The sequence below is a fragment of the Vulpes lagopus genome, chromosome 1 (assembly GCF_018345385.1).
Source record: "Vulpes lagopus strain Blue_001 chromosome 1, ASM1834538v1, whole genome shotgun sequence".
In the NCBI taxonomy this organism is placed as follows: Eukaryota; Metazoa; Chordata; class Mammalia; order Carnivora; family Canidae; genus Vulpes; species Vulpes lagopus.
In genome coordinates, this window is record NC_054824.1 from 114,741,215 (window position 1) to 114,753,598 (window position 12,384).

Consider the following 12,384-nt stretch of genomic DNA (forward strand, 5'->3'; position numbering starts at 1 on the left):
AATTTGCAGTAATGTGTCCTTTGAGTGTCTTTGTCCGGAATGACTTTTCTCCTCATATCGCCTCTCTGAGTCAAGTCCCTTTGGACTTGAAATGGAAGATGATGATGCACAGTGTCTGGGAATGCAACTATGCCCAGAGGCAACACAGATTTCTCAGGGGCATCAGAGGGGAAGCTGCTTTAGGCCAGGCATTGACCTCTTGAGATTCAGATCCATCCCAAGCCATGCAACCCCCTTTTCATTTAAACCATCACAACTCTAAGTAAAAAAACAAAACAAAAACAAAAACTAAAACTAAAACTAAACAAACAAACACACCTCTCGGATTCCTTTTCCTCTGGTTGAGTCCTATTCCCTGCCACGGTGGAAGAGAATTTGGATAAGGTCTGAATTCCTTATCACTGCAGGCAGGACCCTAAGATTGAAATCCTGCTCCTATCTCAGCCTCATCTTCTGTCACCACCTCAAACAGACTAGAACTGCACAAAACTCCTTATAGACTTCAAACACATTCTGTTTTTTTAGATCTTTGGAAAAGTTCACAGTTTTCTCAGGCAAAAACATCTTTCCCCGCTTGCCTCTGCAAAGCTTCTGTTCATGTCTCCAGAAGGACTTCAACTTTTCCATCATCAGTGACCCATTCCCCTCTCAGCCACCCCCTACCCCATTCTGACCCCAGGCATGTTGTCTTCTCTGCTCTCTGTTTGAGCATTTACCATGTTGGATTTTAATGATTTGGTTTTCTGTCTTTTCACTATATCTAAGCCCAATGAGACATGGAACTGTGTTTTACTTTTATACCCCAATCCTTAGCATGGAGCTTTTATATAACAATACCTATTTGTTAAATGAATGATGTTGACCTCATGTAAAAAGATACAGTGGAAAGGGCGTAGCAGATGGAAATTCCCCAATCTCAATACAAAATGTATCCCTTTGTGCTATACCTACAATAAGAGGAACCCTTACACTGATGAATATTATGTTTAGAAAAGCAAATGTCAAAGGACTTATTGTCATTTTACCAGTACTAACCCCAAGACCTTGGTATGTTGCTGAGACATGAAACAGATCTTTTTCCTTTTAGAGATGCATACTATGAATTTGGGGTAAAAGCAGTTAACTGTGAATATGACTGCGAGTCATTGAAAAATCAGGCATATCAGTTTATAATTGACACAGTGAAAAACATGGAGCTGGATAAAGGTTTGATAAAAAGGCCATGACATGGTGAAAGTTGTGTTTGCGGCAAAATAATCAGGACAATGGCTTTGGGAAGTGGTCTATCCCTTTTTTCCTGCCAATGTGAATGTTTGTTCCACTTCATCATTGACACAAGATTTTTCAGCTTCTGCTTAATGCCAAGGAGTTTAGAATTTCATAATAAATAGATGGTTCTGATTGTAAGTACATTATTATATGCAGCTGAACACTACCTACTTCTATCCACTTGCTGTAATTTTGAATCTCTGAGACTACAAAGACTAATCAGCTTCACATGTTGCAGTCTTTTTCAAAGTCTTTCTTCCTGGAAAAATATTCTGGTTAACTTGTAAGGATTCACAGTAACGGATTCTCACTACTTTGTCAAAATCGTCTTTAAAATGGACACCTACAACTGAACACCTTATGTGAGATACAGTCTAAACATATGTAGAACAAATTACAGCTCTTGTTACTTTTAACCTGAGTCTGTATTATTTATTGAAACTAGATATGAAATTTACTTATAGATTTTGGTTGCATTTGTTGTTCCTCTAGCACATGAAAAACTCCATGATTAGAATTTGAACTGCTGCCCAACCAGGACTTCCCAGATCTGCATTTGTGCATTTAAAATTTAGAGGCATAATTTGATCTCCTTTAATAACCACTTTGTTAGTTTTACTATAGCTAATCTGTCTATTGAAATAATTTTGAAACATAATTCTGTCAAATTTCACATAAACCATGCATTACAGCTTTGTTTGGTGCATAAATTTGACAAACATACCTTCTACTCATATTTCATCACCTAATTTCATTTAATAAACATTTCACACAGTTGATATGTGCTGGGCACTGAAGAGATGAAAATTAAATAATGGGGGAGTCCAAATGATTTCCACTTCCAAGGAGTTTGAAAGGCCCCAAGGAAAAGAGTCATTTATGTAATAACCATAGCCCATCATGCTAAAATAATACCTACATAGAGCATAAACAAGGTTTGTGGAGGTGTAGAAAGTCTACGTGTGCCATATCATTTAACATCAAGGTTCATGGGATCCAGAACTGTACCAATAGGCATGAAAAGGAGAGGATGGATGTGGTCATGGAAGGATAGAATAGAGCTTGGCAATTATATGTGCGTGGGATACAAAAAAAAGAAAGTAAATGGGAGTTTTTGAACAAGTAGCCTTGAAGAACAATTGCATTAGTTGAAGTCTGGCAGGAAGCAGTGGGCACACTTTAGTGGAATATCTGATAAGAGTTTATTGAAGGGACTTTTAGAAAGGTGAGGGCAACGATAGGGGAATCTACAGAAGGTGCATTGTTTGCTCAACTAGCAATAGGGGTGCTAAGGCAGCAACATGCTTGGGCCAAGAGCAGCAAGGCAAGGAAGCAGTTACTTAAGTAAGTACCAGTTCCCAACAGGAGCTGTGGTCTTTTGTAGAGGAATGCAGCCAGTTCAAGTCCAGCCTGCAAACAGGGATGTGGGGAAATAAATATCTCAACTCCACTCTTATCCTATGGCTGCCTCCCATTGACTGATAGCAACCAGAAGCCAGAGGGCAAGGGAACCCATTAACTAGGCCATTAAAGATCGGCTTCCCTGGGCTCTGTGATGAGAAGAAAGGTGAAAATAGTGGTTAGTAAATTGGGAACGGCAGGTGGAAAACCTCCATGGGAACCTGCTGCTACCATTTTATTTTATCAAAATTGTTAGTAAAAGATTATTGACTAAGACCGGGGGCCTTGTGAACCAACTAGACACTCCCTCCAGCTTGATATTGATTTGCTCGTGAACCCCATGTATATAGTTGTGTCACAGGCTTTGTTAGGAATAATAACACACACACTAAAGTAAGTCTGTAAAAATTAATGTTCAAATAATGTAAATTGGCCTAGGACATGTCTTTCAGCTATTTATTGATCTTACTCATTATTCTAGCCTATTTAGAAGCCACAAAATTTAATTAGTGCCACACACAGCTTCAAATCCAATAGGCATTACCACCTGCTGTCTCATGCTCCTTTTAAATCTTATATTAACAAATTTCCACTTTACAATCATCATTCCCTATAAAACTTCCAAGCAAAAGTATGGGTACAAGTAGTGTACTTAGTGCTGCCTTGTCTTGTCTATGGCCCTATCAGTTTCCCCATCTATATTATAGGATCTTTGTAAAAATAGACAATTTCCTGGTTAGTTGGTGTTTAGTAAATGATCATTGAGTAGATGAATGAATGAATGAATGAATGAATGGAGGAAGTAATCAAGTGGTAGAAGAAATGGTAAAAAAAAAAAATCCACACAGTATCAGCTTTGTTTCTCTGTGTATCCTTGGACAATTTCCCTCTTACATTTATAATAATGCTATACACTTTCATCTGTCATTCACATCTTTTCATAGCACTACTCTGTGGTAAATGAGATTTTCTTAGAGGCCATAAAACAGCTCAAATCTGCAATTTCATTAGGCATTCAACTTCCACCATAAAACTTAATGACTAAGCAGATGAACATGAAGATGATTTTGTAAGAATAAAGCGCATAGGCATACACATCATAATTGCAAGGCTACTGTACAGCTTAAGCAATTCAAACAAGCCAGCTGCTCTGAAAAGAAACACGGCTGCCTTCCTGACAGCCTGTATCAGCTGAATTGTGCTCTCAACTCTCTTTCAATGCATACTTGATTTTGATTGGGATATTCTGAATATATCATGTATTAAAATCACTTGGCCCAAGCATTCTCTTTTCAAGTAGATGCTTGTTGATTAGTCAAATTATATATCTCCCTTTCCTACCCACAGATTTATCTCCATTTCACAGATGGAGAAACCAAGGTAAAATCAATTTAAGTCATATGACAATTTAGCACCATAAGCAGGATTACATCTGGTAAAACAAGTGTGTTTGTATTATATCCTAGTTAAATACTGCTAATTAAATTTATATAAAGAGATAATAGTTCTTGTGAAAGTGTCATGTGGCAGGTACTCACATAAATTATTGTGGAATTGTGGAAGTATAAAATGATACAATCTTTCTGAAGAGCCACTTGTCAATATCTATTGAGAGCAGTAAAAATATGCATGACAGTGTAATTAGATTCTAGGAATTTACACTGAGGCAGGAATCAGGGATGTGTTGAAAGATTCATGTACAAAGAGAAGATTAATACTACTGTTCAGTGAGTACATAACACAATGTCAGGCATATAGTGAGTGCTCCAAATCATTTCAGTTAGCCTGCATTCCTCCCAGATGACAGCGGTATTGTTCTGCCCATCATTCAGAATCTACTCCTGAAAACTTTCATGTTAGGGAAGAAGATGGAAAGCAGAAAAGGAGCAAGGATAATTCCTGAGGTGGGTGGACAGTGTGGGGTCTGGGAAGTCAGTCAAAGAAAATATTTCAAGGAGGAAGGAGTGATCAACCAGGTCAAATGCTTCTGAGAAGTTGAGTAAACTATGGATTAAGACTCAAATTTGGCAATGGAGAGGTCATTGTTGACCTTATAACTGTTTCTTCAGGTGCTATATTACAAAACTTCATCGGAGTGGCTTAGGGAAAAAAAAAAGACAAACTGAAAAATTGAAGAAAACAAATGGCTGTTTCTCTGAGTTTTGTTATAAAGGGGATCAAATGGTGGAAGATAATAATAGGTCAAGGAAGAGTTTTTTGTTTGTTTAATAGAAAAGACATTGCAGCATGTTACTTGACAGGATTGCTGTTGCAAGGGAAAATGGATATTTTAGAAAGAGAGGTTAGATACAAAATTGATGTCACTAAGTAGGAGAGAGGAGATGTGCATTGCCTAGGGGTTAACATTATATTGGATCCTGGATAGTTAACTTATTCCAACAGAAGGAAAGGCAGAGCATGTGGATACATATGGTTGGTAAATTTTATGATGAGAACAAAGATGCAGATCTCTTCTGTTTCTATTTCCTCGTGATAGAAGAAACTTGGTTGACAGCTGAGTGTCTGAAAAGAAAAGGGGCTTTGGAGATTTGAGGGCAGATGTCAAATAGGTTTTTGGAGAGTGAGAATATAGATTGACAACTTAAGTACGGAGAGGATGGTCAAGCAGTATTTAGGGTCTACTTGATCTGTAAGCAGCTGTGATACAGAGTGGTGGAGTAGTAGAACTCAATGCCAAAAGCTTCAAAGAAGATAGCTTTTTCTTTTCAGGGAAAGTAAAAGAGGGAAAATGGTCCAGATGTGGTTATGGAAACTTAAAAGTCCAATATCATGGGGGATAGGGCAGAAAAAAACCAAAAATACAAAAACAAAACCGCCCCTGCTTGAAGGGGATGCAGGGGAAATAATGTCCTCAGAGGCGGGTCCAGACTGAATTAAAAAAAGAAGGTTAGAAACCATCTGGAGAAAAGGAGGAGGATGTAGAGGATTTTAGTGATGACAGGCTTCCAGAATTGATTAGAAGTATTTAAAGATGGCTGTGCAAAGTGTCCAGAATTGAGGCTTGGACATCTTGGGATGCCTGAGGTTAGCAGGAATTCGGGGATGATGCGATAGTATGCCTCGTGGTTTTCTCATAGGAAGGTTTGTATTCTATTTGTAGTCCATTTATTGGGACTGATTGGGATTTCTATTGATTTCAGTGCCTTGGGGAATATATATGAGAGAATGGAGTGGTAACCTCGGTAGGCATTGTGTAGAGCACTCTGAACTCCTCCTAACTATAAGTTGTATCAGTATTTAGATGAAGAAAGGATGGTGCATTGATAAAGAAATACTTATGGGATCATATTAATGGTTCTTGTAATTTAATAATAAATGCAACAGTAGAAATAAAAATTGAATAATAAGAATGAATCATGTAAAATACAGATAACAGCAATTTATTTTAGGTATTATATTGTGCTGATACTGTGTGCATAATTCTTATTTCATATATTTTTTCTTTCCTGCAGTAAGCATGGATATATATAGAATCAATAAAATCAGTCCTCAGTTATTTGTATACCATTATGCATTCATTTATTATTTCTTTCAAGTTGTGAACTCATATATTGCCCCTTGAAAAAGCAACGTACACAAAAATAGAGAAAAATGAAAGAGCATGGAACAATAGTAGCATAAAAAGAGAATAACAAAAGAGATGGAAGGTATTCCGTTGTATTAGTATACCACGATTTGTTTATATATTCATCAGCTAATGGATTTTTTTTTTATTATTTCCATTTTGGGGAATCAAATTGTGGAGATACATGCTTTTATTTCTCTGGATAAGAATGGAATGTCTGGGTCATATGGTGGGTACATGTTTAACTTGTTAATGAACTGTCAAACTCTTCCAAAGTACTTGTGATAATTTGCCTCCCGAAGAGCACTGTGTAAGTGTTCCTGTTCCCTGACCTTACCAACACTTGGTATATTTTTTTCTTTTTCAATTTAGGCATTCTACTGGATGTGTAGTGGTGTCTTCTTATGGTTTAAATTTGCATTTTCCTAATGACTAATGATATTGAGCTTATTTTCATGTGCTTATTTGTCACCTATATTTCTGTTGGTCAAGTGCTTATTCACATCTTTTGAACACTTTTGAATTATTTCTCCTATCTTTGAGTTGTGTTTTGGTATATCTGGAAGTCTTTTGTTGGATGTAGTTTGCAAATATCTTCCCCCATCCTGTGTCTTGCTTTTTCATTTTCTTTTTTGTATATTTTTCTATTGGAGTTCAATCTTTTTCATTTTCCTAACTGTTCTTTTAAAGAACAGTTTCTTGTTTTTGTTTTACTTTTGGCAAAGTACAATTTATTGATTTTTTTTCTTTTAGAGTTTATGTTTCTTGTGTCCTAAGAAATATTTGCCAAACTTAAGGTCACTAAGATGTTATCCTATGTTTTCTTCTAGAGGTTTTATAGCTTTATCTCTTACATTTCTACCTTTGATTGGTTTTTGAATTTGAGTATGTGGTGCTAGGTGGAGCTGATTCTCTTTCTTTTTGCATATTCAGTAAAAATATTGTTCCAGTATCATTTGTTGAAAAGATGATAATCTTTTTAAAATTTAATATCTTTTGCAACTTTATTAAAAATAAGTTGGCTATGTCTGTGTCAGGGTATTTCTTGACTGTTCTGTTCCATTGATTTATTCATCTATCTTTGTCAATACTACTATGTCTTACAGTAGCTTTTTATCATAATGTAGTATAAGTTATCCAACTTTATCTGTCTTTTTCAAAGTTTTTTTTTGGCAATCCTAGGCCTTTTACATTTCCACTTAAATTTTAGAATCATCTTTCAATTTCCCAAAAAAATATATACTGCTGGGATTTTCCATGGAATTGTGTTACATCTATAGATCATTTTAGAGAGAAGTGATATCTTAAAAATATTGACTCTTTTGATCCATGAATATATCTCTCCATTTATTTGGATCTTTAATTCCTCTCAGTAGTGTTTACAGTTTTCAGTGTACAGATATTGCATATCTTTTATTAGAGTATTAAATTTGTTTTTAAATATTTCATATTTTTGATGCTACTGTAAATGATATTGTTTTATATATATTCATTTTTAATTAAAAAATATTTAGTTTATTTATTTAGAGAGAGATAGTAGATGTAAGGGAAGGGGCAGAGGGAGAAGGAGAGAGAGAATCCCAAGAAGATTCTGCTTGAGCGTGAAGCCATATGTGGGGCTCGATCCCATGACCCTGAGATCATGACCAGAGCCCAAACCAAAAGTCAGCCACTTAACAGACTGAGCCACCCTGTCACTGTAATGGTATTGTTTTAAAACCACAGTTCTATATAGGATTTGGTAATTGCACTTTCTATTCCTTTTGGGTGGCTTTTTCCATGGCCTCAGATAGTTTCCACATACACCTGTGCTGATCTATTCTTTGCTGATGACTCCTGGGGATTCTACAGCTCTCTAGAGCTTTCTCTACTGCTAATATCTTCTCTGTGATATACAGTAGCTCTGGTCTCTCCACTCCCAACTCCTTCTCCTCAACTGAGGGAGATCTCTGGACTTCCCCTGGATTTTACCTCCCTGAGCCACAACCTATGATCCCTCTCCAGGCAGTAAGCTAGGGCAATCTTAATGCTCACCGTTTTTTCTTGCTTTCAGAAAAAACTGCCATGTGATGTATGATGTCCAATGCCAGAGAGCCACATATTTTGTCTTTTTGCTGTTGTTGTTTTAGCTAAAGGGTTAAAGGACTCCCTCCATCTTGGTCTGAAGCAGAATTCGTCCTTACTTATTCCTTAATATCCCATTTGAACATCTCCCCTGTGTAAAGAATTCTTTGATAATTACTGTGATAGGCAAACTAATGCCCCCCAGTGATGTCCATGCCCTAATGGACATGATATTCTGATATTCTTCAGAACCTGTGAATATGTTATTTCACACGGGAAAAAAATGACTTTACAGATGTGTTTAAGGTAAAGAATATTGAAAAGGAGAGAGTATCCTGGATAATTCATATGAGCTCAATCAAATCACAAATCCTTAGAAATGAAGGACTTTCCTAGCTTCAAAGACCATAGAGATGGCTGAGTGAAAAGGACTTCATTTGCTGTTGCTGGCTCTGGTTTTGAAAATGGAAAAACAGAGCCACATGCCAATAAATGCAGGTGGCCTCTAGAATCTAGAAAAGACGAGGAGGTCAATTCTCCTCTATAGACTCCAGAAAAGAACACAGCCCTGTGTTTGACTTAGCCCAGTAAAACCCACATTGAACTTCTGACCTACAGCATTATAAAAGTTTCTGTAGCTTTAAGGGTCTAAGTGTGTGATTTATTACATTAGCATAGAAAAGCGAATGCATATGCAGAAAAATTTAAAATTTAAAATGGACAAGCTATAAAATATATAATAAACAAACTACATTTTTCTATACAACCCATTGGTTATACTGCCACCATTTCAGTATCCACTTGCTAAAATATTCTCTGAAGTTTTTTCTACCTGGAACTTCAAAAACTCTAGTTTCACAGCTGACATTTTGTAGATGGTGTTTTAGTTTTATTAGTTTCTTAGCCATATGTCATTTATTTGCTAGTCACTAGTCATCCTACCTCCCTCTTCAGTACATGAGATATTATATTCTGTCCCTTTCACTTTATCACCATGATAATAGTTTTTACTTAGCCAGATAGTTTGTGTCAAAAAGACAGAGACTGATTTAGGATCAGAATTATCAAAATATAGTACTGATTTTATTACAGTATCACTTTGGCACTTTGTCTCTATAAAATAGACTTCATGTTGGTCTGTCTTTGAGGCAACAGCATTACTCTTGTTCAGTCCTACAGAAGGCAAAAGCAGAGAAAAAATTCAACATTTTGCTATTGGATTGTTTTTTGTTTGTTTTGAGAATGAAGATGAGAGGAACTTACTTAGAGACTAAGAATTATAATGTAGGTCAGCATACAAAGAAATAATATATGTGAAGAACACCTTTTTAATGGAGATAAATTTTACAAACATTGAAATGCCAGATTTAAATGAACAATTTTTTTACTGAAGTATAATTAATATATGGTGTTACATAATTAGTTTCAGGTGTGCAATGTAATGATTCAATTCTATACATTACTCAGGGCTCTTCTTGGTAAATGTATCTTAATCCCTTTCACCTATTTCACCTATTCCTCCCACTACCTCCCCTCTGGCAACCACCAGTTTGTTCTCTATATTTAAAAGACTGTTTTTTTTTCTTTTTCTATTTATCTTTTGTCTTTGTTCATTTGTTTTGTTTCTTAAATTCCGTGTATGAACTAAATAATATAGTATTTGTCTTTCTCTGACTAACTTATTATTTCACTTAACATTATGCCCTTTAGATCCATCCATGTTATTGCAAATGGCAAAATCTCATTTTTTTTTATAAAGGAGTAATGTTCCATTATGTATATGTGCGTGTGTGTGTGTGTGTGTGTGTGTGTGTGTTTGTATACACCACTTCTTTATCCATTCATCTACACATGGAGACTTGAGTTGCTTTCATATTTTGGCTATTGTAAATAATGTAGAAATAGACATAGGGGTGCATTTATTTTTCAAATTAGTGTTTTTATTTTCTTTAGGAAAATATCCAGTGTTGGAATTATAAGATCATATAATGATCCTATTCTTAATTTTTTAAGGAACCTCCATACTGTTTTCCACAGTGACTGCCCCTATTTACATTCCCACCAATAGTGCACAAAGGTTTCTATTTTCCACATCCTTGCTGATGCTTGGCATTTCTCATGTTGGTTTTTTTTTTTTTTTTTTTTTTTTTTTTGGCTATTCTGATAGGTTTAAGGTGATATATCATTGTGGTTTTGATTTGCATTTCCATGATGATTGGTAATGTTGAGTATCTTTTCATGTGCTTATTAGCCACTTATATAGCTTCTTTGGAAAAATGTCGTTTCAGATCCTCTGACCAGTTTTTAATGGAATTATTTGATTTTCTTTGTTGTTGTTGAGATGTATAAGTTCTTTATATATTTTGGATATTAATCCCTTATTGGATATAACATTTTCAAATATCTTCTTCCATTCAGTAGGTTGCCTTGTCATTTTGCTGATGGTTTCCTTCACTACCTCATAGAATGCATTTGGAAGCTTTTTTTCCTCTTCTATTTTTTGGAGTAGATTGAGAAGAATAAATACTAACCTTTCTTTAAATGTTTGGAAGAGTTCACCTGTGAAGCTATCTGATCCTGGATTTATGCTTGTTGGGATTTTTTTTTTTTTGATTACTGATAAATTTTCTTTGCTAGTAGTCAGTCTGTTCAAATTTTCTATTTCTTCTTGACTCAGTTTTGGGAGATAATACGTTTCTAGAAATTTATCCATTTCTTCTACATTATCTGATTTGTTGGCATATCGTTTTTTCTAAGATTCTCTTTTAATCCTTTGTATTTCTGTGAGGTTAGGTGTTGTTCCTCCTCTATTCTTTCTGATTTTATTTATTTGAATCCTCTCTTGATGAGCCTGGCTGAAAGTTTATCAATTTTGTTTATCTTCTTAAAGAACCAGCTCCTCATTAAATTGATCTGTTCTATTGTTTTTTTAGTCTCAATTTCATTATTTCTGCTCTAATCTTTATTATATCTTTCCTTCTACCAGCTTTAAGCTTTGTTTATTCTTTTTCTAGATCCTTTAAGTGTAAGATTAGCACTACTCCAAAGTGACTCCTGCCCTGCTGAGAGGGAAGGATAACCACACTCTTTCTTTCTTCCTTCCTTTCTTTCTTTCTTTCTTTCTTTCTTTCTTTCTTTCTTTCTTCTTTCTTTCTTCTTTCTTTCTTCTTTCTTTCCTTTTACCACAACAGTATGAAACTAGAAATCAGTCCTAACAAACAAACAAACAAACAAAAAACCCTGGAAAGAACACAAATGTTAAATAACATGTTACTAAAAAATGAATGGAATAGCCAAAAATCAAAAGGGAATTTAAAAATACATGGTGACAAATGAAAATGAAAACACAATGGTCCAAAATCTCTAGGATACAGCAAATGCTCTTCTAAGAGGGAAGATTATAGCAATACAGACCTACTTCAAGAAACTGGCTGGTCCCTGCTGGGGATGCTTGCAGGGAGTGTCAGGGCAGGAGCCACTTAGGAGGGATGCCTACCACTGGGGCAGGTTGGATGGAGAGGATTCATAGAAAAACTTGTGGGCAGTGTACGGTGCTAGCAAGATAGGTAGAGAGTGTTCTCACTGGTGTCCACAAGTGTCCTATCTAGGTTTGGGGAGTAGAGGGAGAAGTGGCACCTGACATTTTTGTTCTTGGAAAAGTTCCCTAAAAATCCCTGCTTCTCACAAATTCTGAGATTAAAAAATAAATCTTCATATGTTCCCCAGGTGATTTTTCAAACTATGGCTTCTATGCTGTATCTCTATGAGTTTATTTGTTATTCTGGCTCTTGAAAGGCAGGGATGCAGTTTCCTATTGCCCTCTGGCTCTTCTGGAGCTAAGCCCACTGATTTTTGGAGTACCTGGAGTTAAGCCATACTAATTGTAAAAATTCACGAAGGCAAGCCCAATGGTTTTCAAGCCAAATATTGTGGGGAGCTGTCTTCTGAGGTCCTGGTTTCCCATTGCCTGGGGTGTCTGTTTTGGGGTATAGCCTTTTCACTTCTCCATCTTGTGGTGTCCCATCAGTTTGTGGCTAGTCTCACTAGGGATTTGGTTGCCAACT